Raw genomic sequence first — 24,286 nt, forward strand, 5'->3', positions numbered from 1 at the left:
TGATCATGTGGGTGTGGAGTGACTAGCATAACGTTTTTTTTTTTTTTTTTGTTTTTTTTTTAGTATTCTCTTTTTATGTGGTGCTGAGGATCGAACCCAGTGCCTCACCTGCACTAAGCAAGTGTTCTACCAGTGCCTCACCTGCGCTAGGCACTGTGACTCATATATTTAGTGAAACACTCGATGAATATTGAAACTGAAGAGAGACAATTCTTATTCTATAGCATAAAATAAAATAGCCATTTCCCCTTTCAATTTTAGAGCTACTTATAACAGAAGGTACTCCTGTTGATGCTGCTGATACAGAAAACCAACTAGAGATAAAGGTCGAAGAGCCAGCAGATGCCACCCTTTTGGACAACATACTTTTCCTGTTATATTCATTCTTGCTTTATTTGTCTAAGATGGTAAGTTTGACATAGTTTCTTCAATTAGAATGTTGATTATTTATTAGTTTTTAAGTGGCTTCTGGTCATGAAGTGAAAAACTTAAAATGTCTTTATGAAAATGACTCTTGACCCTTTGAGTAGATAGCTCCTGAAACAAAAGCCATAGGGGTGTGGCTTTAATGGCTACTTGGTTTAGCACATGAAGAAGATTTGCTGTCTACCAAGGCTAGACATTTGCACACCTGTAAAAACTTGGTTCTTCCCCTCAGAACCCTTCATTCTGGCAGGGAGATAACAGCATTCACTTGAAACACAGTAAGATAATGGCAGAAAGAGAGGTATTTATTCGATGGTAGAACATTATTGTCCATAAATGCATTTATTATGGTTGGAAGGGTGATCAGTAAGGTCAGAAAGTGGTTGAGATGTGTTTGAAGCACAGGCAAAGGGCAAACAGGTGTCTGACATGTGGTTTGTTGTTGATTAGACAGGCTGGGGTGGTGGGGGAAGCTGGCAGTCAGAAGAAATGTGTTCAGAGAAATGGAAACATGAAGAAAGGATATTTGGGGAGGGCAGGAGAATGTGAATAGTTGGTGTTGTAAAGTGTGAAGTTGGAGGGGGATGGGCCTGTTGGAGAGGCCAGCAAATCTTAAAGGAAGTCATGAGCCAAAGTAGCATTAGACCATTAATAGTGGGGATCCTTAGAAAGTTTTAAGAATGAAAGGAATTAGGTTAGATCTGTTTCTTAGAAAGAGTCACTTAAGGCTGATCTTTCTAAAGAAAATCATGATCCAAACAAGACATTTATTCTGTCTAGAAGCTTATCTAAGCATTTTAGGACTTACCTCCCCCCTATTGGTATTTGTTGATATTGGACTTTTAGAGTTTAATTATAGGAATGAGAAAGCTTTTAGAGGTTGGAGGATAAGATGGTCCTAGGGAGATTGTGACAGTAATCCTCCTCAACTGAAGTTGTTTCCTGTAGATTGTATTATTTCAAGGCTTGTGTAAGAAAGATGATGTTGTTGTTTTCCTTGTAAAATGTATAGATTTTGAAGCCAGGTAGATCTGGTTTCAAATCCCAAGGTTATCATTTAGACGTTTGGGCAAATAACTAAACTTTTGAAAAAAGTTTTCCTCATCTGTAAAATGTATATAATGCTTACTCCAATCATAAGAATTAAATGATTTGACAAGGTAAAATGTCTGGTGAGGTGTCTGGCATTTTGAAGGGTTTTACCCCTACACATGCCCTAATTCTCATGTAGACAGTCAGAAGGTGATATAAAGACAATGAATACCTGGGGAGGAAAGACCACCAGGGTGGAAAAGATGTGGTGAGGAGAAACAAATCATTTTTCAGTTGGCTCCATGTTTGTTCATGATGGTGGCAGCCACCTGGGTAAGGGGTATATACGAGCCAGGCAGTTAGAATAATTATATTTCCAGTGATTAAAGCAGTCTTCCACAGTCATAATTTGATTATCAGAATGAATCAGCATCACTTGGAAAGTTAACAGCCTCACGATATGGGAAGGATTTCTTTATTCATATTTTTAGGTATGCACAGAGCCCTCCTCTAGGTCTAGGTCAGGGGACATGAATGTGGTGCAGGTATGGTCAGTGATTGTACAGTGATAGGTAAGACATAGACGTGAGTGGCAAAGAAGAGGCACAATTTTAGGAGACTGATTTGAAAGATTTCAAAAAGGCATTTTGATGGCCCAGTATGTACAGGACATTGTGCGAGGACTAAAAGAGTCTAACAGGTGTAAGGCATGATTGTGATTTTTGAAAGCCTTAAGAAAAGGACTTAACAAATATATGCAAAAATTATGAACAAGTCAATGTAAAATCTTAAACAAGTAGTATGATATCTGATAGGACTGGAGAGTAATAGGCTCTGATGTGTTTGGGAGATGTGCACCAATCAGATTCATTGATCAATGGAATCTTAGCAGAATCTTAGTGTTAGAAGAAACCTTGGAAGGCTGTTAGTCTAGTTTCTCACTCATTGCTGTTATTTTCTTTACTGTGGCCCTGACGAATAGTTATGAGGCCTGTACACCAGTATTTCCTAGCATGAGTCACTCTCTTACAAGGCTATATGTTCTTCTGTTGTCTAGTTCATCCTTGTATTGACTCCAAATTTTCTTCCACATGATTTCCTCTATAAAATTGAATTCTTTTCTACATAGAAATCCTTTAAATATTTGAAGTTATATTTTAATTTAAAAATTATTTTTAGTATTTTTATCATGGAAACTTTCAAATAAGAGCAGAGAGAATAGTAGGGGACTATAGGTAACCATAACATACTGTATATTTTAGAATACTAGAAGAAAAGATTGTGAAAGTTTTACCATAAAGAAATGATGTTTGAGGAGGTAGATATATTTAACTGATTTAAACGTTACATAGTGTATACATGCATCAAAATGTCATGTTACCTAATTCAATAATTATAATGTTTGTTTCTATGTACTAGTTAAAAAATAAATTTAATTAGAAAAGCTTTAAAGAAAAGCATAGAGAATAGTATAATGAACCCATGGGCCATCACACAACTTAACAGTAATTCCTTGATAGCCAATATCAGTGAGTTTTTTAAATTTGTTCTAATTGGTTATACATGATAGCAGAATGCATTTCAATTCATTGTATATAAATGGAACAAAACTTTTCCTAGTTGTACACAACACATGTAGTCCTATATGTACCTCTGGTAATGAGGTTCATCTCATTCCACCATCTTTCCTATCCCTCTGCCCCCTCACCTGTCCTACCTCCCCTTTGCCCAAAGTTCCTCCATTCTTTCCATGCCCCTTACCACCCACCTCACCCCCATTATGGGTCAGCATCCACTTTCAGAGAGAACATACAGCTTTTGGTTTGGGGGATTGGCTTACTTCCCTTAACCTGATATTCCCATTCACCCGCAGATGCCATAATTTTTTTCTCTTTTAATGCTATAAGTAATATTCCATTTCATATATGTACCACAGTTTCTTTATCCATTCATCTGCTGAAGGGTTGGTTCCACAAAACTATGGAATGCTTCACAAATGTGGGTGTCATCCTTGCTCGGGGACTATGCTAATTTTTTCTGTATTGTTCCAATTTTAGTATATGTGCTGCCAAAGCAAGCACACTCTGAGTTTTAACAAATGTAGATACCCATGTAAAAACTACCATAATCAAGATATAGAACAGTTTTTTTTTCACTAGAAAAGGGGTTTCCTTGGGATCCTTCCCAGTGAGTGCCTTCACCACCTGTTCCAGGCAACCATTGATAACTTTTTTTTTAAACTATAGATTCATTTTTCCTACAGTACTGTTTCATATATATGCCACTATAAGTGGACTCATATCTAGGAGTGCAATTGCCTCCTACGTTTAATGTATGTTTTTATCTTATGTGATACTGTCAAGCCATGCTAAAAAATGACCACAATCATTTTATACTTCCACCAGAAATTTAGGAGACTTCCACTTGACTTCATCTTCACTAGCACTTGGGCCATTCTAGTGGGTATGTCTTTGTGAGTTTATTTCCTGATAATTAATGATATTGAGTGAACTTTTTTTTTCTTTTGGGATAGGGTCTCACTAACTTCCTTAGGCCCTTGATAAGTTGCCAGCCTCAAACTTGGGATCTTCATGCCTCAACCTGGGATTGATTGCTGGGATTACAGATATGTGCCATGATGCCAGGATCAAATACTTCTTCATGACCTTGTTGACCGTACTGTTTTTGTATGTCAACTCTCTCTGGCTAGCTGGAATCCAGACTTCTCCCACCTCAGTGCCAACTGTGGGATTGGTTAGCTTATAGTTGTTCTTGGCCCTCACAGGTACTGCTTAGAATGTAGCCCCAAACTGAAGACTGCCTCCATGCAGATTTCTGGAACTCTTTTTCTTTGTGGCTCCCATGTTTCTGGTAGTTTTCTCTACATATTTTTGGCTGCTTAATCTCCTGGAACTCTGGTCTCTCTCTCCTCAGTGAGACTGTTGTGCCCCATTTGTGTTCCCCTTTTCAAACTGAGGTCTAGAGGGTGCCTCCAGGTAGAATGCTCACCTATTCGTTCTCCTGCTCTTAGGGGTGACAGTTGCATTTTTCTTGTGGCTTTCTATCTGAAAAATAGCTCTTTAAAAATCTTTTTTGACTGGGCATGTTGGCACATGCCTTAATCCTAGTGGCTCGGGAGGCTGAGACAGGAGGATCACAAGTTCAAAGCCAAAAGTGAGGTGCTAAGTAACTCAGTGAGACCCTGTCTCTAAATAAAATACAAAATGGGGCTGAGACTGGGGATGTGGCTCAGTGATCAAGTGCTCCTGAGTTCAATCCCTGGTACCAATATATATATTCCAACTTTCTGGTTGATTTCAGTGGGAGAACAAGTCTCATATAAGTTACTCTCTATTGATTTCTCCTTTTGTTGTAACTTTTGCAATAATTGAAAAAAATATGTTTGTGGGACTTCTAGTATATATTGTAGTTTGGGTGAATAAATGACATACAAAAGAAAGAAAGATGAACTAAAAAATATAAAATCTGACACAGAAACTAGGCAGAGCACTGCAGTCTACAAATGATAAACTAAAGTATGCTGTGAGAACATTCAACAGGATCCTGCTGCAGTCTGAATGTTGATGTTTTTCCAAAATTCATATGCTGGAACCACATAGCCAGCATGATAATATTAAGATCCAAGTCCCTGGGTAGTGATTAAACCATTGGAACTCAACCCTCAAGAGTGGGAGCAGAGACCTATGAAGGAGGCTCAAAGGAGATCCCTGGATCCTCCTCCTATCTCAAGATACAGCAACAAACTAAGGTCTTGGAAGCAGAGAGTAAGGCCAAACAGACCCCGAGTCTGTCTGCCATTTGATCTTGTGTTGCAATAAACTTTTGCTGCTATAAATTACCAAGTCAATTTTGTTAACACTGACCCAATGGGCCAAGACAGAGGCCTAACTAGGGACAATAGAGGAAGCTTCCCCGGGAACAAGACAGACTGACATTTAAACAAGCAGGCATTAAGGATGAGGGATGGATAGATTGAATTCTGTAAAGCCCCAGAGGATCCATTTAATGGACTTGATTCCAATAAGGCCAAAGTGAGAGTTGGTGGGCACTGAATTATGTAGTTCTAATATCTCATTTTAAGGATTTAGACTTGTCTCCTAAGACAATGGAAAGGCATCAAAAAGTTTTAAGTAGAAGAGATGCAAGGGTAGAGGCCATAAATCAAAACTGAAACAGCTGCTTTTGGTGAACTCTGAAAAGATGGTTTGGGCAACTCTCCAACAAATTAGAACATAAAAGGAAAATGGGACTGTCTTTCCCCAGCTTGGTGATACGTAGTCCATACAGCTTTATTTCCTGGAGGACCCAGCAAATCACTGTGTCAGGAGAATGTGGGGCAGGGTGGAGGTACTCATGCTATTGAGCAGGCAGAGTTAGCAAAGGTGTTTGTCTGAGCTGCCAACCCCCTTGCTCACCCTTGTCCCCTAGTCTGTCTCAACCCTAAATATAACAGCAAATCACTTACAGAATTTATAAACATTGTACCTTTGCTGGAAATTTGGGGGCCACATGAATTTTCATAATGGCACCAAATATAACAACATTGAAGAGCAAATTTGTTAAAAGTCTTCTAGCATCCCCTCAAAATCTCATAGGCTTCGTCCTTCTGCCTACTAGAATATCAATTCCACTAAGGCAGATAATTTTTATCTGTTTTGGTGTATCAGTGAATTCCTATCTAGTACCTAGGACAGAGTCATACCTATTTTAGGAACTCAAAAATGTTTGTCCACTAAAACAATAAACCTTCATTTCCGATTGCCTCTGTTTCAGAAAAAACTCCACTTTTTCAATTCCTTATAAAATAAGTTTGAACCTCCTCTTCTTCAGAGCTGCCCTTGAATACCCAAAGATTCATTAATATGCTCTGACCAAGAACCTTGATGCCTCACCTTCCACAGAGGGAGGAGATGGTCGAGAATAGGATTTCAGGCTTCCCTACCCCTAAAGTTTCTGTAAAAAGTCAATGTGGAACTAAATAACCTACCTTTTACACAACTAGTCACAAAATTGTCTCTTTTAAGTAACTAAAATAATGTGTATACACATTATCTTTCCTACTTTCACCAACATGAAACAATATTAATGAAAATATCAACATACTCTCTTAAAAGTGCATAAAAATACTTTTCATTTTTGTATTACATTAAGTTTTTTTTAAAGCATAGTGCTTACTCTTGCTTTATAAAATAGCATGACTTGGTATTTAGACTTTGTTCAGTGGGTCTCTTTTATCCTCTGAATATATGTGTTCATTGTAGAAAATGAAATCTATCTATATAGCTAAATATGAATACTTACATATATGCATGTATATACATATGTATACACAAATATGCACACACTCATATACTTAAAAAAATTAAATAAGTCATAATCCTTTCCTCAAGTTTCTTTTTTATGCCCCAATATATACATGGTTTGAATTCTACTATATATATACAATATTGTATCTTGATGCCTTGTGGATTGCACACTATGGTATACTAACTAAAGCATATTCATTTCACATTTATGATACAATAATGTACTTTATAAAGAGTTCAGTACAAACAAAAATATCACTGGGCCAGCTTTTCAGTAGAGGTTTGATTTTGAACTAAAGGAAGAGAAAAGGGAATCTGGGGAGAGAGAAATTTGCGGCAACAGAAGAGGCTGTCTGCAGGAGAGAGGAGCAGTCATTTGAGTGAAGCAAAATATTTATACTGAAGAGAAATGTAAGAGGTCCGTGGGAAGATATGCTGGAGACCCAGTATTGTATTGCTCTAGAAGAAAGAAAGTTGAAGTATGCTGACGGGCAGTCAGGTTTAGCTGTACCCACAGTCTCAGCTATGGAATAGAAAGAGGTGCACTGGATTCTACTGGATACCCATACAACATTGTTCTATAGTTATTTTAATTTCATATATATATATTCTGAACGTATATGTGAATATATATTGCAATATTTTCCAAGGCATAACTTTTTTCCTGCATAAGGAAACATCTTTGATTTATTCCAGAAATGCTGAGAGCCATAGCCAAGTAGGAATGACGCATGGCATTTTTGGATTGAAAGGTGACCCTGCTCAGGTATTAGGGTGGCTCTGGGTTTAGGGTGGATCCTGCTGGAATAGGGTGGCTCCAGGTTTAGGGTGGATCCTGCTGGAATAGGGCGGCTCCAGGTTTAGGGCTGATCCTGCTGGGATTAGGGCATATCCTGCTGCCTCAGGCGCCCGCTCCTTGAGTTCCCATTGAGTTCTTACGGGATTCTGAGAGAATTGGTATGCAGAGCCCGGTAGAGGGAGTGTAGAGTGTCCATGAGAGTTCGGGAATAAAGAGTTGCTGTTGGAGTCTACAAGATTTTGTGGTGGCTTGGTTATTTTGTGCCCAGCCAGACTGCGGCACAGAAAAAGTTCTTATTTTTAAGATACTAGGACAAAACTCTTTTCAGGTAATGGAACTGACTAAATTTAGTCTAATTTTGCAAATGTAACTCTTTGTTGCCAACAAGCTTCCTGCAATCCTGTAATCAGTGCTCATGCAGTAACTTCCATTCCCATCATGGAAAATGTGAAGAAAACATACAAAGTTCTTACTTTGCATCATAATTTACCTTCAGTGTAGAGATTATTTTTAACAGTTGGTATATAATCTTCTGTCACTTTTCCTGAAATTTTTTCTAAGAGTTTATTTTCTGGCTGTAATTTAGCAAAAGGCAAGTCAAAATGCCTGCTGGGAAGGATTACATTTATTCCTGTTTTGAATTTACACAATAAAAACTCAATCCTATAATTGTGATTTTTAAAAATTACACTAAGATTCTATCTCAGCAATTTAAGAAAGAAAAATGGAAGTCACGGAAAAGTGTGCTGCATTCTAGTGCATGTTTGTTTTTAATTCTGAGTATTCATCTATCACACAAAACCCACTTATGTCATGGGACACTTAGGCTTCTGGTCAAAGGCATTAGGTTTTTTTTTTTAAACCCACATTTAAATTATTCATAAAACATAATTAAACTCAATATTTTTAAATTGCCTAAAAAAAGATTTACTTTATTCTTATTCTACTTTACTTTTAACATCAATCAAAGTCTTTCAGTTTTAGACAGCCTTGTTCTATAAATTATGCATGTGAGCCAAAAATATCCAGGAGGGTGGCAGGGAAGCCCAAGCACTTTAAGAAGTATAGTTGATTCCTTCCTTCAATTTGTAAATGAGGTATAATGCTAACTCATCCTATTTTTTCACCTACGGAAGTTAAGTTTCCCAATACTGTATAGTAGCTTATTCAAAGTCACAGACTATGCTAAAGCAAGCTCTCTGTTACCCTTTTAGATCTGCCATTCCAAACAGCACATGCAAATGACTTAATGTGTCCTCCAGATGCTAATGTTTATGATGTGTGAATCATAGAGCAGCTAAAATTATATAACTCCTCCAAAACAAATCTTCCCTTTGGCTTTCTCACTGGCCATTGGACCCTTATTTCACTCATAAAGATGAATCTGAATTATAGTCAGAGTTAAAAAATAATGGAACAAGATTACTTAGGAGGGGTTTTTATTTTATTTAAATATCTAACCAGATATTAACTTTATTAATTCATTTTATTTAACAATAAATGGATTTTAATTATGGCCTGGGATCTCAGATATGGGCCTCAATGAATCTTTCCCTCATTCCACATTCCATTTCTTTCAGTATGAAGAGGTACAGGCCTCCTTTTAAATACAAAGCATGTTCATCTTGTCATTCAGCTTCTTGAAAGAAGACTTAAACAAATATTAAACTCTTTGGATGGGATTTAACAAATAATTTTATGAGCACTCACTATGAGCAGTAAATACTGCTGAGGCATTGCCTGTCAAACAATTTGATTTTCACAACCAACTTAATTCTTCTGACTATGTTAGGTTAACTCTTCAGATTCTCTAGCCAGGGCCACCACAACTGGGCATGTGCCATTTTTACCATTACATTTAGTTTTTTTCATATTTAAATATTTATTATCATTGAAAATGGACTGATCAGATCTATCCATTGTTTATTTGTCTTGAACAAACAGCATTGACTTGATTTCTGTAGCCAGAAAGTCTTGAAATCAGGGGAAACATTTTAAATTTTTATGCAGTTCAATTTGTTAATTTAAAATTTATGCATTATTCTTTGGGTGCTACATGTAAGAGTTCCATCTAACCAAAATTTTAAATGTTTTTCTTTTATCTTCCAGAAATTTTGTGATTATAGTTTTTACATTTAGGTCTAAGAACAATTTTGAATTAATTTTTGTATATAGTATGCAATAAGGGCTTACATTTATCTTTATTCATGTGGGTATTCAGTTTCTCCAGTGTCATTTTTTGAGAAAAATAATCATTTCTCATTGAATTACCTTGGTGCCTTTTAAAATTTAAAATCAATTGACCATGAATGTTAGTTTGTGGCCTCTCAGTTGGTTTCATTAGTCAATAAGTCTTTTTGATGTTGTTGTTCATTACAAATTATTCATAATTGTGGGATTTATTTTAATATATTTGTACATGAACATAACAACTTGCTCAATCTCCAATATATTTAAACTTCCAAAGAAATACACTCAAGTCTTCTCAACAATTAGTTTATCATATGATAAACCTTTCCCTGCATACTGATGTTTTAAAACACTGCTATTAGATTTTCTTTCACCTTGTGCATTTTATTTCAAATTAACTTATTTTATTATTTTACTTAACAGCCTTATTGAGATGTAATTACAGTACAATAAACTGAATATATTTGAATTGTACCATATGTGTATATCTCTGAATCTATCGCACTGAAATTAGTGACTATATCCTTCATTCCCAAACGTTCCCTCCTCACATTGGTAGTTCATCCCTGCAAGATGACTTTTGTGCTGTCCCCACATCAATCTCCAGGAACCATTAATCTGCTTCTTGTGTTATAAATTACTTTTTATTTCCTAAAATTATAATAAAAATAGAACCATACCATAGGTCTTCTCTTTCCTGGCTTCTTCAACTCTACATGATTATTTTCTGTTTTTTCTATGGATCATGGTGTTACAAAGCCTGTTCTTTTTTATTGCTCTGTAGTATTAACCATTGTAGACATACAGTTTAATTTGTTGATTAATTAACTTCTTGATGAACATTTGAGTTTCTTCCAGTTTGGGGCTATTATAAATAAAGTTGGTGTAACATCTGTATAAATGTGTGTTTTAATATCTCTTAGTTAAATTTCTAGGAATGGAATCTAAAGATAACATGAGGTGTATATATTTTAATTTTCTTAAGATTTTCTTATCTGTTTTTCAAAGTAGTTGCACCATTTTACTTTACCACTAGAAGTAAATAAGAATTTTTGTTCCTGAGCTGGGGATGTGGCTTACGTAGTAGCGCGCTCGCCTGGCATGCGTGCAGCCCGGGTTCGATCCTCAGCAGCACATACAAACAGAGATGTTATGTCCGCTGAAAACTAAAAAAATAAATAAATATTAAAAACTTCTCTCTCTTTCTCTCTCTCTCTCTCTCTCTCTCTCTCTCTCTCTCTCTCTCTCTCTCTCAAAAAAAGAATTTTAGTCCCTTCATAGTCTCAATGATGCTCATTACAGTTGTTTCCATTGTATTCATTCAAATAGGTCATATCTCATTGTAGATTTAATTTGCATTTCTAACTAATGAATCATTTGTGTTGAGTATCTTTTTGTGTTCTTATTTTCCAACCATGTATCTTCTTTGAGGAAGTATCTTCTCAAATATTTTTCCTAGTATTTTTTCTTATCATTGAGTTTTGAACAGTCTTAAATGGCATGGGCTCTCTCTAATCCAGTGAGGATGTACATGGAACAGGGTACAGGAAAGTGTGGTTGTAGAGTCGTGAATCAAGTCCTCTGGAGACCAAGCTGGAAGCAGGTCTCATTTTACTGCATAGTTACCATGTATATGTACCCAGGTAGTAGCTAAGCAGATTACAGACAGCCACCAATACAATTTCTGGCCAACTGTCCTTGAGGCAACCAATCAAGGAGCAGACTGTGGAGCAAACACTGGGACCACAAACATGTGGCCACATGGTCCTGTGCTGTGCCTAGGGGGTAAGTGGTTTGTCACTCACACGCCTAGCACAAGGGGAGTGGTTTGCCACTCAGGCACCTTAACATATGCCACATATGCAGTACTCCATGCGCTTGTCCCCACATTAAACAAGTCCTTTATCAGAATAAGATTTCAAAATACTCTCTCCCATACTGAAGTTTATTCTGTTAACAATGCTGTCTGAAGGGCAGAGTCTTTATTTTCTATGAATTCTAATTTGTAGTTTTATAGATCATACTTCTAGTGTATCTATAAAAAACTGCCTAAATCAAGGCCAGAAAAATTTCACCTGTTTTGTTCCAGAAATTTTATGCTTTTAGGATTTAATAAATTTTATATAGTGTTTAGATACAAGTCAAATCCCCTTATTTTTTCCCGTACATGGCTATCCAATTGTCCCAGCACCATTTCATAAGAACACAAAACACTATTCTTTATGAATTGCTATCACACCTTTGTAGAAAATAAGTTGTGCATATATTGGGTCTATTTATGACTATTTTGTTTTATTGATTTATTGATGACAAAATCCACATGGTATTGATTATTATATAAAATCAATATTATAAAGCCTTGATATCAGTTAGTGGTAGTTCTTCAACTTTTGTGTTTTATTGTATGCATTTTATATAATTATATGAAACTATACAAATATCTTTCTGATCTTGGCTATATATTTATGTCAGGTTTATACTTGTCACATTCAGGATAAAGGATTTGATCTAAGTTACTAATTTTGAGAGGGAATCTTTTTTTAAGAAAATATGAGAAGTGAGTTTGTTTGCAAGCAAGATTATAAAGCACCAGGAGCACTAGCAGTAAGACAAGATAAAATAATTAAGGAATTGTTACTATACCACTTGCCCTCTCAAAATAATTTGTTCCTTGAGAACAGTTCATGCTACACTTATGCCATGAAAATGAAATCAAACCTTAACCAAGCAAGATGTCAGTATAAGCAGCACAATTTAGTTCGTGGTCTCTTCTATGCAAACTCTGGTGCTGTTGTTCTTGTCTCCTTTTCCCTTCTATGTCTTCTTAAGGTATAAAGAAAATAAATCTTTAAATATCAATTCAAAGAAAGCAGTTACTGGTGAGCAATTTAAATTTCCTGGAAGCAGTAGCTTCTATTTATTGACCTTGTCGTACTCATCATAATACATTCAATTCAGCCCACTAAAATTATCAGAGCCCACTGTGCCGCTTAGTGTTGTAAGCACCAATGACCAGCAGCAAACAAGGTAGATGTGGCCCCCAGCATTACATTCTAGAGCTGGGAGCACATACCAAACCTTTAGAAAACTGAGTGACATAATTACTTATGATAACAAGAGCTGTGAGGAAGATAAATAGAAAGCACCGATGATGAGGTGTGGTCATTAGATAACCTCGGGAAGAGATTCCTTTCTAAGAAGTTGATAATTAAATGGAGAACAAATTGTTTTATAAAAATGATAGACTCAGCCTTTTATTGTTCTGGTGGAAGTATTTTCATATTCAGAGGCTTTGAGGTGATCAAAAGAAGCCTTTGAGTCTGGAGAGCTGTGAGCAATGGGGAAATCTGCACTTGCTGAACTGGAGAAACCAGTAAGATGAAGCAGGGCCTGGTGGGCCAGGGTAAGGGGTTTGAGTCCAAGATTTGTCCTTATGGAGATCATTGATGACTACAGACAAAGTAAGCTACTCCACAGACAGAGGAAGTACGTGTTATTCTATGGAACAAAGTGGACCTATGTAGTAAGTACTTGTGTATCTGAGCTGAGCTAGGGCAGTCTGATGTCTCCCCTGGTTAATTCCCTGAGCTTATCTGAAATAAGCATCAAATACAGTAGCTTCACCTGGAATATCACTATTAAAGTATCCTGTGGTTATTCATGAACATACTACCTGAGTTGAGGCCCCAAGAAATAGATGAGTTGTAAAACATATGTGCTTCCTCTTAAATATCCTGAAATGAAATTGATATATAATGCTGTCTACCAAAATACTTTAAAAAAAATAAATGTAATATCTCAACTGTGTTATAAGGAAGAAATCAAAGAAGGGCACAATGCCTGTAATTCCAGCAACTCAGGAGTCTGACACAAGAGGATTGCATGTCTGAAGCCATCCTGGATGACTTAAAAAGAACATGTGTCAGAGTAGAAAATAAAAAAGGCTAGGGATATAGCTCAGTGGTAAAGCACTTCAGCGTTCAACCCTCAACACCATAAAAAAATAAAACACACCTTTACTTTGAGCTGGAGGTGTAGCTCAATATAGAGTACTTGCCTAATAACGTGTAAGGCCTTGGGTTCAATCCCCGGTTCTGAAAAGAAAAAAAAATGATTAAAAGAAAGTCAGTTGATAATAAATTAATAAGTGTATTCATGGGCAATAAAAAGGCATGATTATTCTAGAAGATTCAATAAATTGGTGGATCCAGACACACATATAAGTTACCATTAATGCAGCAGCTATAGCCATCACAAATCATGAGGTACAGGCAGGGACCCAGAAAAGTTGTTGATAAGGTCCCAAATAAAATGAATATACTCTTCCCTCAATCTGCATAATAGATGCACTCTTGGAAATACTACTATCTCAAAATCATTCAACAATTAATTTCTGTTTACATGAAAAGTAAGATTATAGGCTTAACAACTTATGAAAAACAGAATTTTACCCTTAGGAACTGCCACAGGGCTTTAGATATGCATATATAGCCAATTCTTCACAAGGATTGTGTCCCTTACCTTGCAGGAAGTCTTGGTATTGAAACTTCCAAATCATTGTGACAACAAAAACACCTTTGCAAATGTCCACAATGCCCCCAGAGAGTGAAAAACATCCCCATGGGATACCACTAGACTGAATGACAGAGAAAACAAACCAAACGGTGTCCACCACATGGTCAATGCTCAATTTATAGCAGCCTGCCACATCCTTTTGGGTGCCATCAAAGTAGAAACCATTCTCTTAAAGCTAGATGTGCCCTAGGTTAGAGCAGAGGAGGTTTAGAGTAGACTCAGGACAATAAACCTTAATGAAGTGCTTTAAGTTTACTATTAATGACTTCAGTAGTAAAGCTATTAGCACTCTCTCCCAGGATTCATCAAACAATAGGAGGAAAGGTTAAAAATAAATAACCCTCAGGACAATCATGAGCCAGAGAGGCACCCTGATGAGTCTTCTTTCTTGGTAGGACTTGGAAATTCCTAATGGAGAACAGATCATGGAGAATCAATCTACAAGGAAATCTCTTCACCATACCTTGAGTTAAAGGCTATTTCTGAAACAAACATGAGAACATCCTGGAGACAGGATGCAGTTAGCCTTATGTCCATCATTTAGTCTGCCAAACTCTCCAAAGAGATAACTGGAAAGAGAATTGTTCAATACCACGCTTCCAACTTCATCCTACGGGTGAACACTGACACACTAGACTCATGCCAGAACAGGGAGTGCTTCTAGAATATTGTAACCAATTCACAAATATTAATTGTCACTAATCTCTCTAATGAATGTCCATTTCCATCATCCATTATCTAAGTAACAAGCTGATGATTTCACTAATGAATAGCCTTTATCCTTAACTTTCATTATGCTGATGTTTTAAAATCTAGCAGAAATTGGAATTAAAAATTGTGGAAGGCCAAAGTGCCATTTCTGAAATATGGCTTTTTGGATTACATGCTAACCCCGGCCTTTCTTCCTTTAGACTTGGTATTGATGACAAAAGTGTTAAGAAAACAGACAGGGTAGCTCAAATTCACACAGGCAAACATTCATACAAACATCTGTTCATGCACCAAAGCATTTTAAAGTAAGGTACAGATATTACCTTATATAAAAAAGCCACTGTTGAACTCCCACTTGAGGCTCAATGTCATCTTTCTTGACAGTTACTGGTCATGGAATTCTAGCTTGTGATCAAAGATCAAGCTTAAACCACTCATTAGCCATGAGGCAGTTAGAACTTTCCAAGCCTATCTAAGCTCAACTTTCCTCATATGAAACATGATAATATGTGGTTAATATACATATGAAAGACAACCATCTACAGTGCTTAGATCAGTTCCTAACACTTTAGTGGGTACTCAAAATGTTTGTTATTGTGCTTAACATGTTTTACTTATCATTTTTGGGCTGACATTGCTGTGAAAGACCCTGAATTGATAACTCCATTTTCTTATCTCTCTGGGCATAGTGCTTCATATCACTTTTATATGGTAAGCCCTCCCAGGGTAATACCTCTAGGCTTCATGCTATAGCACTTCTTTGAGTCCTACAAAAATGAAGCAATTTGGAAACTTTCTTTTAAGGTAAAAGCTTATTAAGCATATGGTGGTGATTTTCTTTCTCTCTCTCTCTTCCCACCTACCATAGGATCTTTCACTTGTAGACTATAGTTTAAAAAAAAAATCTCACTTGCTGTCCATTTTTCACAATCCAATTACTGTGTAATGCACCATAAAGTGACTTTCTTCCACACTATGCTACTGAACTTGTCTCTGAAAGGTTGTGAATTCTTTTCTATAACAGATCCAACAGTGTTTCCTCAGCCCTTGCCATTTTTTGGTTTTCGTTTGCTTAGTTGGTTGGGTTTTGATCCTGGGAGTTAACACAGGGCCTCTTGCATGCTAGGCAAGCACTCTAACACTAAACTATACATCCCCAGCCCCTAAACTGAATTTTAATGTCAATAAAATTCAAGTCACTGATGAAAGTCTCTGTGCTTTTAGAATGTACAATATTTATCATGGCCTCTGAACACACACACAAAAGGCAGTGTATGTAACTTACCAACACCAAATATATCTGGTTCATTCTCTTAGCAGATGTGGCTAATTAGTTTTGAAAAAGCTGTATTCCAAAATATATGCCATTTGACACCTTTAAGATAAAAAAGTTAACTGCTTATCTACTTTTCTAGTGTTTATCTTTTAATTATTTTACTGAGAAACTAACTCAATTTATTCTGCATTCAGTATGTTCTTATCATGAAGAGGAGAAAGGAGGCAAGACAGGGAAGAGCCCTACGTTAAGAGTCTGGGAGGAATGCTGACCCTCTGCTGTCTCCACAAGAAAACTGGGGTTATTCAATACCTTCCATACAAGGATTCAGCAAAAAGGTCTTAGAAAATAATGAGGGTAGTTGAGGACCTAGGTTCTCCCTCAGTAGGTGGTTATCATTCACATCCTCATTAAAACTGTCATCCTGTGACCCTACAATTACCTCCCTGCATTCATGTCCTAGTGCAGTCAGTTTTGCCAGATTGTATCTTTTGCTCCTTCCGTCTTCATGCCAAAAGCATCCCTTTCTTGTTGGATGCTGTAGTCCTTAGCTGAAAGCCAAAGTAAGATGGATCTGGAGCATAAACTCAGATGATGAAAAGCTACCTTAGATGGCATTCCAACTGGATAACCTTGTGTTTCTTTCTGTATATTGTATCTCTGCTTCCCAAGATATGAGTAACAATACAGGGAAAATTCTCTAAGCTACACCAAATAAATCTTTTATTAACAAGAAAATCACTTACTCAAAACACCAGGACCTACAGTTGAGGACACTGCTGTTGTGTTTTGCTTTGTTTTCAGAAGTGACAGATCCTATTCTTTCCAGATCACAGAATGCTCAGGGCCCTGCCTACCTGCCTCTCCTATAACTGGCTCTTTTTAGAAGTGGTTCAGCTATTCGTGATTAGTCACACATATCGATGGTGATGAAAATACCTAAAGAAACCCCTTTACCTGCCTGAAATGGAGAGACAAAGCAACAATGTGAGCAAATAAGAAGCTAAAAATCTAAGAATAGTTGTCCTTCTGCAAAAAAAAAAAATACAGTTCCAGAGTTGGAAATTTCCTAGCTTCTTACCTAGTTATCTCACCTATTTCCAAATTAATAGATGCAGTATGAAGGGGGAAAGCAAGACAGTGAACTTGGAATGTGACCCATGTTTTCAAAAGCTCCTCTGCTTTAGCAATGCAAATTTGTCCTGTGAGTATCTGTTACTTTCTTGGCACCTGTTTTCCTTATAAAGGGAATGCAGAGACAACACAGGCTTTGGAATTAAAAATGCCTTAATTGGAAACCTTGCTTCAGTTCTACAAGTTACAAAGCTGGATAATACATTTACCATCTCTGAACCTCAGTTTCCTTTTCTGTGAAGTGGAAATAAAATTAGGACCTAACTCATCTGTGTGTTGGTAAGATGCTATGCATATAAAGTACATAACTGAGATTTGAGTATTCAAGAGGAACTCAAAAGTTTTACCTATTTTAACTAAAAAATGAAATTGTTCCTTTATGATATTAACTGATACATTTTGGTAATTATATCTCATTTATATGTCTTCTAATCTCAAATGAAGGAATGTGTCTACAAAGGCATACTAACCTTTCACCTTAACTTGTACATTTTAAATGCATCCCTGAAATTCTTCCAAAATTAAAGGAAAAGTATTCCTTTATTAAGAACATGTAACTACTGTTGACAGCCAACCAGCTTGAAGAAGCATTTCTGGATTAACCACAGTGACCCATAATTAAGTAGCAGTACTTAGAGAAACACCTGATGTTCCCGAAAGCATTATTTCTCCTGGAGTCCTTGCTACCTCACCACAGGCCAGGCCTAATGAAGATATTTCCCTATGAAGAGCCATAGGAGCAGCAGAGCCCTCTGTGACAACTGGGAGGACGTTGCCTTTCCCATCTTTGTTCCGAGTTTTGAGCTCAGATTGTTCTTCAAACTGGAGCTTCCTGGTGCCGCTGGAGTGTTTCTTTCTCCCGAGTTTGCCTGGGATTGTCATACTCTCCAGAGATCCTGTTCCAAAATGGCTCTGGAGTCACCTGCTGGGGACCTGCAGAGCATGTGAGGAGAGAGGGGAGAACGTCTGGACCCAGGAGAGGCAGGTCACTGGACTGTAGTGGCATGGGGAGGACAGGCCATGCAGGGGTCTGCCTGTGGCAACGCCCGTGTCTGGGGCATTCTTTGGGAGGCTGGGAGCAGAGGTCCATGTAAAGGGGAGTCTGGGAAGATGCAGAGCCTCTGGGTTCCCACTAGGTAGGAAGTCCTGTAGCTGGTGGGCAGGGCCTTCAAAATGGATTCAAGGGAAAGGAGGTTGTGCCTGTCATTATTGTCCCAGGGACATGAGCACCACTGCACTGTCCCCCTGTGCCTTGCCACTGTGGCTTGGGCAAGCACTGATTCAGCCTCTGGGAGCCCACGACTGACTAGGCAGGAGACTCATGAGAGGCTAGCCATCCTTCCTTCCCTGGCTGTGGGACAGAACATCCACCCAGCAGAGAGACTCAGCTCCCTTTGCCACCCAGCAGCTGTTTGTTAGAACCACTGCCAGGTCTAGCTGGAGCACCACCCATCCCCCACACGCCAGCAGGGAGAAGATAAAGGCCTGTTTTAATCCACCCACAGCACAATGGGCCCTGCAAAATCAAGAATCCATTTCATTGCTATTGTCACCATTAGAAATAATAGCCTGGCCTCGCTGTAAAAGGGGACAATGTGACTGATATTTAGTTGAAATAAAGCCTGGCTTTTTCCCGATCTAGTTTGCAGATTTAGCTAATTAGCTCCATTCCTTTTTTACTAGGACCTGGAGTGCACATTCCTCAGCCTGAGGGGATCTGAGCAAATGGAGAAGTTGGCAGTGCCCTCAGCCTGGCTTGGGGTTTGGTTCCCCCCGAGCTCTTATTTGCTGCTGGTTCTGTGGTGACAGAGCCTAAGCTAAGCCACCAGGATTTCTGTGTTTGGTTTATTTGTTTTAAAAAAAGAAATTTTGATTGTGAGGCTGTACAAATGCTTTTTGGGGTGAGATTGCTGTCAGGTCCATGCATACCACCTCAGAGAGAAGGGCATTCACAGCAGTCTCTGCCCTGTTTGCTCTTTGCCCTCCAAAGGAGATGGGAAACAGAGCTGGCTTTGTCTGAGGCTGAACGTGGAGTGACTGTGGGGGCCTTGGAATGGAGGCCCCCAGGGGAGGAGTTTATTTCTGATGAGATGGGGGACAGGGAGTCCTGTGGGCTGGCGGTGTCTGCAGAGCGGGGTGGCAGTCTCCCTGGCCAAGCTCCTGAGGTCACCTGCTGCTTCTGCCTTGTTGCAGTTAGTTGAAGCTCAGACAGTTGGCCATGGCCTGGCCCTGCCATCTTTGATTGCGGGCTCACCTCCCCTTTCTTGGCACCCCTGCCAGGGGACTTGCTGCTCACTGCCTTCTCTAGTGGGAGGTAGAACTGGCCTTTGTATGGCAGATTTCTTACCTGGTTCTTGGTGGGACCTGTGTCTGATGGGTTGACATCATATAAAATCTGGGGTTTTGCTCAAAAACCACAGCACAAAGCATCTCCTGCAGGCTGAGGGCAAGGACCCAGCTCACCACAGCCACACGCTGGCTGCCAGGGTGCATCTCAGGTGCAAAGAGCTGGGGAGCCACCCTGAAAGGCACCCGTTTTCCTGACCCCTTCTTACCTTTTTTGGGAACCATTATCCCTGGAACATAGGTCTCAGAAGTGGGCAGCAGTTTTCAGATCCACAGCTTTCGTTACCCCCTCTGCTCCTTCTCACTGAGACAGTGCCCAGCCTGTCCCCTGTAATGATATTTCCTGCCTCACCCCCACCCCTTCAGGAGGCCCTTGGAGACAGAGGGCCAGGCTGGACAAGTGGCTTCCGCTTGTTGCTGCAAGAGGCTTGTTTTTCCAATGGCTTGTATTTGTTCTTTTTAGTTATACAGGACAGTAGAGTGTATTTTGACAATTACACGTACATGGAGTCTAACTTCCCGTTCCTGTGGTTGTACCTGCTATGGAGTTTCACTGGTCGTGTATTCACATATGAATATAGGAAAGTTATGTCCCATTCAATCCACTGCCTTTCCTGTTCCCATCTCCCGCCCTTCCTTTCATTTCCCTTTGTCTAATCCAATGGATTTATTTTATTCCCCCAACCACCCTTGTTTTGGGCTAGCATTCACAGATCAGAGTGAATATTCGGCCTTTGTTTTGGGGGATTGGCTCATTTCACTTAACATGATAGTCACTGGTTTCATCCTTTTACCTACAAATGCCATAATTTCATTCTTTAAGGCTAAATAATATTAATACCATTGAATATGTACACCATATTTTCTTTATCCATTCATCTATTGAATGGCACCTAGGTTGACTCTATAGCTTAGCTATTGTGAATTGAGCTGCTATAAGCGCTGATGTGGCTATGTCACTGTGGTATGCTTATTTTTAGTCCTTTGGGTATAAACCATGGAATGGGATAACTGGGTCAAATGGTGGCTCCCTTCCAAGTTTTCTGAGGAATCTCCAGACTGCTTTCCAGGGTAGTTGCACAAATGGCCGTCCCACCAGCAATGCCTGCGTGTGCCTTTTCCCCATATCCGCACCAACATTTATTATTGCTTGTATTCTTGATGAGTGCCATTCTGATTGGAGTGAAATGGAATCTGCAGGGGGTCTTTGTAGGCCCTAAAGTGCGTGCACCTTCAGCCTGTCCTTGCTACTGAATTGTAATTCTCGGAAGGGGTAGGGCTGTGTATGTTCCCTGGGATCTCAGCACAGGTCAGCTTCCCCTGCCTCTCACCAGACACTGACCAGGGAGCATGGCACTGATCCTGTGTTCTTTCTCCCCACTTTCCCCCACCCTCTCTCTTCCTGGAGGTTTGGTAACTGCAGGACTCTCACTGGGAACAAGACCAAGTCCGTGGCAAAGAGAGCGTCATGGGGCTGGAAGGCCTGGAGCACCTGTGAGTATCTTGCCACACCTTGCCTGTCCTGCAGGCCTGCCAAAGGTGGCCGCAGCCAAGTCTGCCGATGATTTAATGGCATCTTTGTAAACTAAGAAACAGGTTACTTAGAAGTGACAGCTGCTTCAACTCTGGCCCTGATCTTGTCCCTGCCAGAGCAGTCACAGGACATATGGCCAGTTGGTGTGCTCCCAACTAATGCAGCTGGTGTGAGACACTACCTTCCTCCCTGCCGCTGCCTGTGTCGCCACTGCACCCCTCCTTCCCAGGCCCTGGCCTCCTCACCACCCCCCAGGCCAGCCAGCAGAGTGACACACACACCACCCCACTGGGAACTTCTCCATGGTTGTGGTTGCCTCCCCAGCCCTGGGAGGAAGGGGCCAGCCAGCCTTGAGACCTTACAGTGCTTCTGGGGTAGCTGCCTTGAGTGTGTGTGCTTTTGGTTTGTCTTTGAACCAGTTTGAACCCATGTTCTGCTAGGAGGGCCTTGACTTGCTGAGCAGGCTGCACCAGCCTCTGTGCTGCCCCTCATCCTGGCTGGGTCCCTGTGTCACTGCACATGCTGTGTCAACATGTGTGAGAGCCACCTCCTGAGAAGTCATTACCTGTGGGTCACCTCAAGCCACGGCTGTCCTGGAAACCTCTGAGTCTCCGGGCTGAGACACGTGGCTGGCTGTAAGGGCACTTGAGGTTTCTTTTTTTAATATTTTATTATTATGGGTTTTTTAGTTGTACATAGACACAATATCTTTGTTTTATTTTTATGTGGTGCTGAGGATCGAACCCAGGGACTTGCACATGCTAGGTGAGGGCTCTACCACTGAGCCACAACCCCAGCCCAGCACCCGGGGCTTCTTGCACAAGTCCTTGTGTTGTGTTTCAGGGACCTGGAAGAGCGTGCCATCAGCCCTGTGCAGCTGGACACCTTTATCAAGATGGGGAATCTTAAGAAGCTGTAAGTACCTGGGCTTCCTGGGGCCTTTGTGAGCTTGAGGAAGAACTTCCACAGTAACAGACCCTTGCAATTGCTTAATGCTCACTTTTTCTAATAGCTATGATCATTGATGGGTGAATGTAAGTTAAATCGCTCTTTAAAAAAAATACATGGGGAAATTGGCTTGGTGGTGCACGCCTGTCATCCCAACAGCTCAAGAGGTTGAGGAAGGAGGATTACAAGTTCAAAGCCAGACTCAACAACTTATTGAGGCTCTAAACAACTCAGCAAGACTCTGTCTCTAAATAAAAATGTCAAAAGGGCTGGGAATGGGACTCAATAACTAAGTGCCCCTGGGTTCAATTTCAATCCCCAGTTACTCTCTGCCCCCGCAAAAGAAGTGGTGCTTGCTTGGGATCAAAAGGTAGGCAATATCTTTGGGTTTTTTTGATGGGGCGGTATTGAGGATGGAACTCAGGGGTGCTTAACCATTGAGCCACATCACAAGCCCTTTTTGAGACAGGGTATCACTAGGGCAATCCCCTGCCCCAAACAAACAAAACAAGTTCTGGCCTCAAACTTGAGATCCTCTTGACTCAACCTCCAAAGCTGCTGGTGTCACAGGTGTGCACCAACACACTCGGTGACAATCTTTTTCTTAAAGGGTGATGATGTGAATATTCTGGACTCTGGGCCACAAGCAAATCCTTGGCAAGCTTGTTAAAGCAGAAAGCAGCCATGAATAATACATAAAGGAACAGGTGAGGCTGTGTGCCATGGAATGTGTCCTGGCACAAAGAGCAGCAGCCTGCAGGCTGTGGTGGGCTAACTGCTGTTCTATGTAATGTCAAATTCATTCTTTTCTAAAAAGTGGGTGATCACCCCTTTAATTACTTCAGGGACACATTCTCACATGCGTTTGCCTAAAGTGAAAAGTCTACATGGAGAAGGGATTCTTGAATGAGCTGGGGTGGGTTTGAGCGAGCAGAGGCCCTGATGGATGCTCAGAGGTTGGGTGCCATGTAACTGGGGTTAGAGGAGCTCTGCTCAGCAATGGACCAGGCAGAGTGATGACCTCGCCTCCTGCCACACACCACTGATTCTGGGACCAGTAGCACAGGCCCCATCCCAGTGTCTCAGGAGGCTGATGCAGGAGGATCTTGAGTTCAAAGTCAGCCTCAGCAAGTTTGTGAGTCCCTAAGCCACCCAGTGAGACTCTGTCTATAAATAAAGTACAAAATAGGGCTGGAGATGTGGCTCAGTGGTTTAGCACCACTGGGTTCAATACCTAACTCAAAAAAAAAAAGATGAAATGATGTGGCAAGTCCAGAGTCAGATCTCCCCGTCCTCCCCCAGCACTTGCTGGCCCGTCACCGTTCCTTTAGGGCCTCTCCTAGGCGACTGTTGTGGAGCCTGCTCTGTACACCCCTTGAGTTCCTGCTTGGTTTGCTAGTGAGTAGCCGATAATTGGACACAGAAGTCCTTAAATCACCCCCATCAGCAATCCTGAGTCCTTCACCCAGGCCGTGTGTGTGCACGCTGAGCAGCACCCTCACTTCCTCCTGTGCATGTCTGCCAGCCCAGCCCAGGCAAGAAGTGAGGACACCCCAGGGGTCTTTCCTGGGTCTTTCCAGGGTGCGCTTATTGCCCTGTATGTGGATGTGGCCTTTCTGATTCCCAGGATTCTGGGGGACTCACAGGGCCTGCTGCTGGCATCTCATGCGCCTGACTCTCCTTCAGTTTCTTGACCACTGTCCTGTCTGCCCCGACTGGTACAGTCACCTTGGACAGTGGCTCTGTTACACAGTGGTCACTATCTTCATCAGAAGCCTGGGGACAGGGCTTCCTGTGGTGACCTTCTTCAAGAGTGGGGCTTTCCAGGTCGTGGCCCAACAGGTCACACAGTGACACTGCTCTAATAGGCTTTGGGGGGAGCTCCACCTGCCGCCTCCATGGTTGCTAACCGCTGAGTCTCAAGGCTGTCACAGAGAGGGGTGGGGGCAGGTGGGACTTGGGGTAACTCACAACATCAGAGAGCTCCT

The 24,286-nt window shown here is 40.3% G+C and overlaps 1 protein-coding gene and 1 non-coding gene across 4 annotated transcripts in view; one reads left to right on the forward strand and one right to left on the reverse strand.

Moving 5' to 3' along the window:
• The window catches only part of LOC144374077 (uncharacterized), a 71,690-nt gene extending 70,852 nt beyond the window's left edge, over window positions 1–838 (forward strand). For 2 of the 3 annotated variants that reach the window (XM_078037024.1, XM_078037023.1), the window contains one exon: window positions 262–383. The gene's annotated coding sequence lies outside the window, so the exon portion shown is untranslated. Of the gene's footprint in view, window positions 1–261 lie in introns of all 3 variants that reach the window. The other variant, XM_078037025.1, reaches the window with a different exon arrangement.
• Window positions 839–3,432: 2,594 nt separating this feature from the next.
• Window positions 3,433–3,539, reverse strand: LOC144374079 (U6 spliceosomal RNA). Its single transcript, XR_013433590.1, has one exon. It is a non-coding gene; the product is annotated as a U6 spliceosomal RNA (small nuclear RNA).
• Between the last annotated feature and the right edge of the window lie 20,747 nt (window positions 3,540–24,286).

This window comes from Ictidomys tridecemlineatus, unplaced genomic scaffold (genome assembly GCF_052094955.1).
Source record: "Ictidomys tridecemlineatus isolate mIctTri1 unplaced genomic scaffold, mIctTri1.hap1 Scaffold_57, whole genome shotgun sequence".
Classification (NCBI taxonomy): Eukaryota; Metazoa; Chordata; class Mammalia; order Rodentia; family Sciuridae; genus Ictidomys; species Ictidomys tridecemlineatus.